Below are 9828 nucleotides of genomic sequence, written 5' to 3'. Positions count from 1 at the left end.
CCCAGGGCAGGGATTGTCATCACTATGCTCTACTCTTGCCTCTGGATACCACAGGGCACTTGTGCCTATCCCTAATCTCCCATCTACTATCCGGTTCCCACCTGTGGCAGAAAGTGGCAAGACCAGATTGGGAAAAGGGGGGCCAGGCAGGCTAGAGCACAGGATAAGAGGAGCAGGCAGCTGAGAATTCATCCTGGAGAGAGAGATGGAGGCAATACCATGTGAGCCAAGGCAAGCTCCAGGCTCAAGTGCCATTGTCCCATCAGATTTTGCTTACAAAACAAAATTCAAAGATAAATCTATTAAGATTATTAAGACAGTAACTACAGTGCATTAAACTCTAATCACAGGAGCTTCTGAGTATGAAACCCACTAGCCACGTAACCATGAAGCTGTCCCTGTCCTTCCTTCTTTGGAAGTGGTCTTCTTGCCATCATTTAGTAGTGCTGGAGTGGTGACCAGCCACTGAGCTTGTGCTATTGTGCATGTCAGGATTTAAAGACAAAAGTATTTGTTGACTAAATTGTCTTTTAAAAAATCTGCTACAGAAAGCAACACGTTTTATACATCTTAACATAGTGGAAAAAATGTAATTTTCTTGCTCCTTTAAAATAGTAATATTTAAAAGATTACTTTTAAAAGATACTTTACTTCATGCTGCAATAAAAATTACGTCTGAAATCTTAGTGGCTTAATATCAAAAGGTTGATTTATTACTCATGATATATACTTACCAGGTGTGAGCAGGAGGCTCTGATCCCATTGCATTCAGGGATCCATGCTGGTGGAGGCCACGTTTTTTGTGGCTGTGCCTTCTGGGATGGGGCCTTTGAGGTCACTGTGGCAAGGAAAGAGAGGAATGAGGGTTGCGCGCCAGCATAGAGGGATTCGGCCCACAGAACTTCTGTTTATAGCAAATTAGCTAGAACTATTATCTATCAGTAAAGTAGCTCCATCTAACTAAAAGAGTCCTAGAAAATATAGGGAAGCTCATAAATATTTGGTAAACAGAAATTGTCTGTGCTACGTATGGTTTGCAGAGCATTAAATGTCCTATAATTTCATTTTGGGGGTGATGGACTAATTCTGTTTATGCTGGGAGTTTGTTCTAGCTCTCTCTTTTTCTCTTTCAATCTCTCTCAATTTCTTTCCTTCACAATGTGTGAAGGTCTCTTAACTATTCTGAACCAAAATTTCTTCACTGTGAAATAGAAGTAAAAATGTCTGGCTCACACAAAATTATTATTAAATAATAGAATGCCCATGAAAGCACTTTGTAAATCATAAAATGACATTCAAAAATAAAACATTATTGTGTATCAGACTGAAAGGAAACCAAAGAGATATATTTCTCTTTTTCTACACTTCAAAACCCTCCAAATGACATTCAGTATACTATTTCTTCAATCTCAGAGGCAAATCCCATAATTTTCTATGTGAACACATACTCTGAACTGAGTATGAAAGAAGTTACTTCCTGCACAATCATTCTCATCTCTACCATTAGATGGCCATGGAACCTAGAAAAGGTATTCAATATACCAGACCTCCATTCTTTCATTCATAATTTAAAGGTGTTAAATCAGGCTAGGGACAATCTAGTCTAATATTTTTGAGACTAGTCACTTACCTCCAAGATGTAACATGAGATGAGCCAAAGAAGTCTCTTCCCATAAGCTCTTCCTCCCACTGCTCCAGTGGCCACTAATGTGAGTCTCTCCTCTGCACACGAACACAGAGGCGATTGATACAGAGTAACTTATCTGAGAGTGAAAGAAACTATACCATTTTTAACAATTGATATCATTAATTTATTTATTCTAGCACACTTATTCAGAACTCTACATTTAGCTTTCTAATGAGAAAGTATTTTAGAAAGGGAAATCATTTGGTTATATCCATGTAACAAACAAAAAATAAGAAATGAAGTGGGTTAAGAATACTGAAACCTTAAGCAAAATCTGATGAAGAGTTAATATTTCCAGAATCTCTAAAGATAACATACTTTCTTTTTTTTTCTTTTTTTTTTATTATACTTTAAGTTTTAGGGTACATGTGCACATTGTGCAGGTTAGTTACATATGTATACATGAGCCATGCTGGTGCGCTGCACCCACTAACTCGTCATCTAGCATTAGGTATATCTCCCGATGCTATCCCTCCCCCCTCCCCCCACCCCACAACAGTCCCCAGAGTGTGATGTTCCCCTTCCTGTGTCCATGTGTTCTCATTGTTCAATTCCCTCCTATGAGCGAGAATATGCGGTGTTAGGTTTTTTGTTCTTGCGATAGTTTACTGAGAATGATGATTTCCAATTTCATCCATGTCCCTACAAAGGACATGAACTCATCATTTTTTATGGCTGCATAGTATTCCATGGTGTATATGTGCCACATTTTCTTAATCCAGTCTATCATTGTTGGACATTTGGGTTGGTTCCAAGTCTTTGCTATTGTGAATAATGCCGCAATAAACATACGTGTGCATGTGTCTTTATAGCAGCATGATTCATACTCCTTTGGGTATATACCCAGTAATGGGATGGCTGGGTCAAATGGTATTTCCAGTTCTAGATCCCTGAGGAATCGCCACACTGACTTCCACAATGGTTGAACTAGCTTACAGTCCCACCAGCAGTGTAAAAGTGTTCCTATTTCTCCACATCCTCTCCAGCACCTGTTGTTTCCTGACTTTTTAATGATTGCCATTCTAACTGGTGTGAGATGGTATCTCATTGTGGTTTTGATTTGCATTTCTCTGATGGCCAGTGATGATGAGCATTTTTTCATGTGTTTTTTGGCTGCATAAATGTCTTCTTTTGAGAAGTGTCTGTTTATGTCCTTCGCCCACTTTTTGATGGGGTTGTTTGTTTTTTTCTTGTAAATTTGTTTGAGTTCATTGTAGATTCTGGATATTAGCCCTTTGTCAGATCAGTAGGTTGCGAAAATTTTCTCCCATTTTGTAGGTTGCCTGTTCACTCTGATGGTAGTTTCTTTTGCTGTGCAGAAGCTCTTTAGTTTAATTAGATCCCATTTGTCAGTTTTGGCTTTTGTTGCCATTGCTTTTGGTGTTTTAGACATGAAGTCCTTGCCTGTGCCTATGTCCTGAATGGTAATGCCTAGGTTTTCTTCTAGGGTTTTTATGGTTTTAGGTCTAACGTTTAAGTCTTTAATCCATCTTGAATTGATTTTTGTATAAGGTGTAAGGAAGGGATCCAGTTTCAGCTTTCTACATATGGCTAGCCAGTTTTCCCAGCACCATTTATTAAATAGGGAATCCTTTCCCCATTGCTTGTTTTTCTCAGGTTTGTCAAAGATCAGATAGTTGTAGATATGCGGCGTTATTTCTGAGGGCTCTGTTCTGTTCCATTGATCTATATCTCTGTTTTGGTACCAGTACCATGCTGTTTTGGTTACTGTAGCCTTGTAGTATAGTTTGAAGTCAGGTAGCGTGATGCCTCCAGCTTTGTTCTTTTGGCTTAGGATTGCCTTGGCGATGCGGGCTCTTTTTTGGTTCCATATGAACTTTAAAGTAGTTTTTTCCAATTCTGTGAAGAAAGTCATTGGTAGCTTGATGGGGATGGCATTGAATCTATAAATTCCCTTGGGCAGTATGGCCATTTTCACGATATTGATTCTTCCTACCCATGAGCATGGAATGTTCTTCCATTTGTTTGTATCCTCTTTTATTTCCTTGAGCAATGGTTTGTAGCTCTCCTTGAAGAGGTCCTTCACATCCCTTGTAAGTTGGATTCCTAGGTGTTTTATTCTCTTTGAAGCAATTGTGAATGGGAGTTCACTCATGATTTGGCTCTCTGTTTGTCTGTTGTTGGTGTATAAGAATGCTTGTGATTTTTGTACATTGATTTTGTATCCTGAGACTTTGCTGAAGTTGCTTATAAGTTTAAGGAGATTTTGGGCTGAGACAATGGGGTTTTCTAGATATACAATCATGTCGTCTGCAAACAGGGACAATTTAACTTCCTCTTTTCCTAATTGAATACCCTTTATTTCCTTCTCCTGCCTAATTGCCCTGGCCAGAACTTCCAACACTATGTTGAATAGGAGCGGTGAGAGAGGGCATCCCTGTCTTGTGCCAGTTTTCAAAGGGAATGCTTCCAGTTTTTGCCCATTCAGTATGATATTGGCTGTGGGTTTGTCATAGATAGCTCTTATTATTTTGAAATACGTCCCATCAATACCTAATTTATTGAGAGTTTTTAGCATGAAGGGTTGTTGAATTTTGTCAAAGGCTTTTTCTGCATCTATTGAGATAATCATGTGTAAAGTGTTTCATGTAACCAAAGATGGTGTATAAGAATTTTTAGAAATGCTATGTTAAAATTATGCCATCTACCTATAGTCCTGCTGAATTATCAGAGCGGTATTACCCAGGAAAATGCTCATGCATTTTTGTCATGTTCAATTTCACATTTGAAAAAATGGGCAAACATATGTGGCTTTAATAACAAGGAAAACAGCTTGTTCTTGCTATATCAGTCTAATATATTGATCACCCAGAGAGTTTTTAAGTATATAAATTATTTAAGTGAATATCAAATGATATGGTCACAGGCAGACTTATAGAAAGTAACAGAAGAGTATCACACAAAAGCAATAGACTTTCTGGGTGGGGAGAGTGGAGTAAAACAAAAATAACCTTTCCATATATATATATATATATATATATATTTTTTTTTTTAAATAAAGAAAGCTCAGCACACCAAGGAAATTCTGAAAAATTCTTTTCCCTAGAAAAACCAACTTCAAATAAAAAAACTTATCATTTGTACTTAAGGTCAAGTGATGGAATTTTACTCTAACAAATATGACTATATTTTACAAAACTTGGAGGAAATATGAACTTGAAACTCTACACTACAAAGATTTGCAGGAACTAGAGTACTTTAAAAGATATTCTGCTAGTGACATCCCAAAATGGTTACACAATGGTCACAAACAAAATAGTACAACACAACAGAGCAGGGAGTATAATCAGTTTTTATGGTGGCAACAAAATGTTGAAATCACTCCTTTCAAGCAATACCAGGTATAAAGCAAGAAATTTAATATATAATTTTTAGATGTCTATATACATTAACAACAGTAGAAATAAAAGGCAACAAACATCAACATTGTGCCATTGTGCCAACATTGTATAAGGTACTTTATATACACTCCTCATTTCATTCTAACAATAATCTGTAATATAATTATATCTTTAACATATTTGTCAAGACGAGGCATTAAATGCTTGCTCACAATCACACAGCTAATTAATTCTTGATGCAATATTCAAAGACAAGTCTTTCAAAATTTTGTCATGGTTTCCCTATTATCTCTCTAGGATACTTCTCTACTAAAAATTAATCATTTTAACATTTCTGATATGATCTTTGTACTTTGAGCAGACATAATTTAATGCAGATGTATCATTTTCTGTTCTGCACCTTTCACTTCAAGACTACATAAATTATTTAATTTATTTCTATTTAGCCTTCAAAGTCAATTTTGGGTCATGTTCCCTTGAGTAGCTGCATCATATAACATACTTAACTATTCTTACACAGACGAATAACCAATAGTTTCCCATTTTCTAAAATTATAGGTGAGTATACTGTGAGCAAATTTGTGCATATAATTTTAATTTTCTCTTGGATTAGTCTTCTGTGATTCCTTCCCAGAAGTGGAAATAATGGCCCAGATAATTTTTAATAATCAAATGGCATAAATACATACTAGATTACAGGAAAGTAACAAAATAATAAAGTAATACTTGTGATATTTACTGTTTATTATTGTTGCTTTGTTTTGACTTCTCCCAGTCAAGTAGCCTGATTAGATCGCCTCTGGGTATTAGAGATACGGAGGGAGAAGTGAATTAGACTGTATTAGTTATCAATTATTACGTAACCAATTACCCCAAAACTTAATAACTTAAAACAGCAGCTATATTATCTTACAATTCCTGTTGGTCAGGAATACAATTATAGCTTAGCTGTATTCTTGGCTCAGGGTTCCTCACAGGCTGAATGATGGTGCCAGCTAGGACTGAAGTCTTCCCAAGGCTCAACTGGGGATGGATCTGTTTCCACACTCACGCATGTAGTTGTTGGCAGAACCCACCTACTCCCTGGCTGTTGGTCTGGAGGCCTCAGTTTTTACAGCAGCTCGTATCACAGCAGCTTGCTTCATCAGAGTGAGTAAATGAGACAAGACAGAGAGATCAAAGCAAAAGTCAGTCTTTTATAACCTAACCTCAGTATGACATCCCATCCCATTTGCTATCTTTAGAGCAATTCTATCCTATTTTATTCTTTTGAAACTAGTCACTAGGTTCAGCCCAAACTCGACAGGAGGGGAATATACAGGATTGTGAATACTATATGGCTGAAATCCTGGGGAGCGTTTTAGAAGCTACTTAATCACACAAACTCTAGTCTACCTTTTTATTCTTCATAAAAGAGCTTGAAGATATGCTTCACCCCCCACCCCCACCATTCTGTCATCATCTTTGTATAGTCCTTGACTCAAGCCCAGCCATTATAATTCTCTCTTAACTGGTATCTGTTGCTGTTTTCTGTCATCTCTTATCACTTTTTCCATATTTACCATGATCAGAGGAATCTTCTCCAAACTATGGATTTATTACTTTATTCTATTCAAAATTATAATATGTAAAGAGGTATTCTAAGTATATTTCAAAAGAGATATTACATACTGAAGAATTTTCCATATCAATTTTCTTAGCAATTTTTTTTTCTGTGTTAATGTGTAATTCAGCTAAGATCTTTATAAAATTATCTTAATTTCATTTTGAGTATAATAAGAATTAATAAGGTTTTACTAAATCTACAAAAGAGGCTCATGCTTCTACTAAGATGTCTAGCCTAATTTTCTATTCTTTCTTTTATTTCTATCTTTTTTTAAAACCTGGAAAGAGGAAAGAAAAAACTACATATTCGGCAAAAATTATTTTCATCTTGTCTACAGGTTAGAAAATGCTGAGCTCACTCCTTTTTGCTAAATGATGTGATTGAAAGTATAAACCTTGAAACCAATTAGAAGTTTATGTCTCACTTCAAGCAAAATCTCCTTCTCATTTCTACCACCCTGATCCTTATTCTCGGTATTCATTATCAGTCCTCTGTGGATCTCTTTATTATGTTTGTCCAAATAAATATGTATGTTTCTCTACATTCATCTGGCAATTAATTTCAGGCAGGGATTTTCAGCAAGAAGAATTATCAGCATGATATTGGAATTAAAAAATATTTGTTGAGCAAATATTCAGTGAATGAGCAAATGAACAAATTTGACATTCATTCTAAATACCTTCTGCTTTGGAAACCAGGACTGTGATGCTTACAAAAAATTTGGCATCTCACAAAGCCCCATTGGTTTAATATCAAAAGAAATAATGACTGAAAACACCTATTGCAAAAGAACCAGGTATTAGCATTGAGAGTCAGAAGCCAGCTCACTAGAAGCCAACTCACAAGTCAAATAGATAAACTTCTGTCGAAAGAAAGTGCATCCTACAGAAATAGATCAAGTAATGCATTTTTCAAGAACTGGTTCTGAGCAGTACTTTAATTTTCCAGAGGAATAGATGCTACAAATTTTATTTATTCAGGTACCTACTGCGATCTATACCTCTGGCCCTAGAATAAAAATAGAGTGTGTCCATCTGCCTCAAAGACACAGAGCTTGCTATCTGGAGGGCTAGGAAGGGACTAGAACATTCCAACCCAGGCCTTCAAGATACAGGAAATAACTTCACAATTTCTTTTTTTTTTAATTCAATTTTATTATTATTATACTTTAAGTTTTAGGGTACATGTACACAATGTGCAGGTTTGTTACATATGTATACATGTGCCATGTTGGTGGGTTGCACCCATTAACTCATCATTTAGCATTAGGTATATCTCCTAATGCTATCCCTCACAATTTCTAAAGAGGACAGACTTAAGGGAAGCTTTGAAAGTAGGACATTTCTGATGTTTTTAGAAGTTCCCTAAATCTTTTGACATTAGCATTTCCTAAGAGTGCTGCGATAGTCATATTTCCATTTCGGGTTGTACTCTAACCTTTATTTTGAGTGAATTGGGGTATGGAACACATATCTTGGATAAAAACCCATGAAGCCTAATATATTCACATTTGAAACAACATCCAAAAAGAAAAATCAAGATTTTCACTGCATCTTAGTAATTCAGAAAAAGGAAGTCAGGGAGGTAAGATAATTTATCTCCCTTATGTAACCTTGCCATTCATTACATCATAATGTGTAGAGCACACTTTGGAGAAACTGAAAACAAAATACGGGGCTCAGAAAATGTTGGCATAATGTCACTGTGTCAAAACCAAACCAAACAAACAAAAAGACACAATTCAATTCACATTTTGTTACATTCTATAAAAGGAGGGGTTTTCCAGTGTTAATCAATTTTAGTATATTGGAAAGTCAACATTAGCATATCTGTAACAATTGTGTATTTTTTCATTCAAATAAGTCTTTGATCATGCTTCTGTGGTATTATGTTAATTTTAACTCCCTTAGCATCTCTGAAAGACCATGTTGGTGCTGCAATATGCATCCTCTCATTCAGATCCACGGAGCTCTAATTTCTTCTCATTGCAACCCCTTCACTCAACATACATTTCATAGAACAGCAGATACATAAATGTCGATTAAGTTAATTAAATGTGAGCTAATTAAGAGTCAAAAGATAAATTTAAGCAGAATCCTCTTCAGTAACATATTCCAAATTATCAAAAGGTGGAATTTTTGTTTGTTACATCCACAGAAAAAATGTTTAAAAAGGATATTACCTAGCAATCTTCCTTATAATTATTCTCAGTCTACTGTTATACCAACATTATTACAACTAACTTACATTATTTGCATAAGTATCACTCTATAGAGTGTGTTAATAGCTTAGGTATAACTTTGACATATACATCTCATTTCATCATGTTAATACTATTCACATAGAGATTAACAGAAAATAGGCTGGGAATGGTGAATCACACCTGTAATCCCAGCGCTTTAGGAGGCCGAGGCAGGTGGATCATTTGAGGTCAGAAGTCTGACACCAGCCTGGCCAACTTGGCAAAACCCTGTCTCTACTGAAAATACAAAAATTAGCCAGGCGAGGTGGCAGGCACCTGTAATCCCAGCTACTTGAAAGGCTAAGGCAGGAGAATTGCTTTAACCCGGGAGGCAGATGTTGCAGTGAGCTGAGATTGTGCCAGTGCAGTCCAGCCTGGGCAACAGAGGAAGACTCTGCCTCAGAAAAGAAAAAAAAAAAAAAAAAGATTAACAGAAAATATACTTATATATCTCCCCAAATGCTCTTTGTTTGGGATATATAAATACAGACATATTTAAAACTACGACCAACCTTTCTAACTACCTCTTAGAGATGCTATTTTTGTTAAATCTGAAACAGTCAAAGGAATGTGAGAAATAAGCCTTTCTAAAGACATGTAATATTTTTGTTATCTCCTAGAAATAAATTTAAAATTAAAGTAGAAAACAAACCATAATTCTAGAATTCTGAAAAACAGAAGTGTAGAGCACCTTCTCATAACATAAAAATTATAAATTAACAAAAAATGAGTAGCTAGCAGCCTGATGGGAAAATTAATAAATATATATTTAAAAATGTAAAAATTACCATTGGAATGTATGATGATAGTAACACAAAGAAATCAAAGAGTGAAGAATGAAGACATACTGGTTTAATTCTTGCACTGTAAATGGAGTGGTATAATGTTTATTGTAAACTGTAGAACCACAATAAAACAAAACACTCAAAGA

The 9828-nt window shown here is 35.8% G+C and overlaps 1 long non-coding RNA gene across 1 annotated transcript in view; it reads right to left on the bottom strand.

Moving 5' to 3' along the window:
- Window positions 1–761: 761 nt before the first annotated feature.
- The window catches only part of LOC134729458 (uncharacterized), a 141152-nt gene continuing 132085 nt past the window's right edge, over window positions 762–9828 (bottom strand). Inside the window, exons 2-4 of the long non-coding RNA XR_010110566.1 lie at window positions 6126–6188; window positions 1631–1722; window positions 762–838 (exon numbers count right to left, since the gene is read on the bottom strand). This is a non-coding gene — a long non-coding RNA (uncharacterized LOC134729458). The remainder of the gene's footprint in view (window positions 839–1630; window positions 1723–6125; window positions 6189–9828) is intronic.

This window comes from Pan paniscus, chromosome 19 (genome assembly GCF_029289425.2).
Source record: "Pan paniscus chromosome 19, NHGRI_mPanPan1-v2.0_pri, whole genome shotgun sequence".
Classification (NCBI taxonomy): domain Eukaryota; kingdom Metazoa; phylum Chordata; class Mammalia; order Primates; family Hominidae; genus Pan; species Pan paniscus.
Note: the sequence above shows the minus strand (reverse complement) of the source record. Positions and strands in the feature narration are given on the sequence as shown.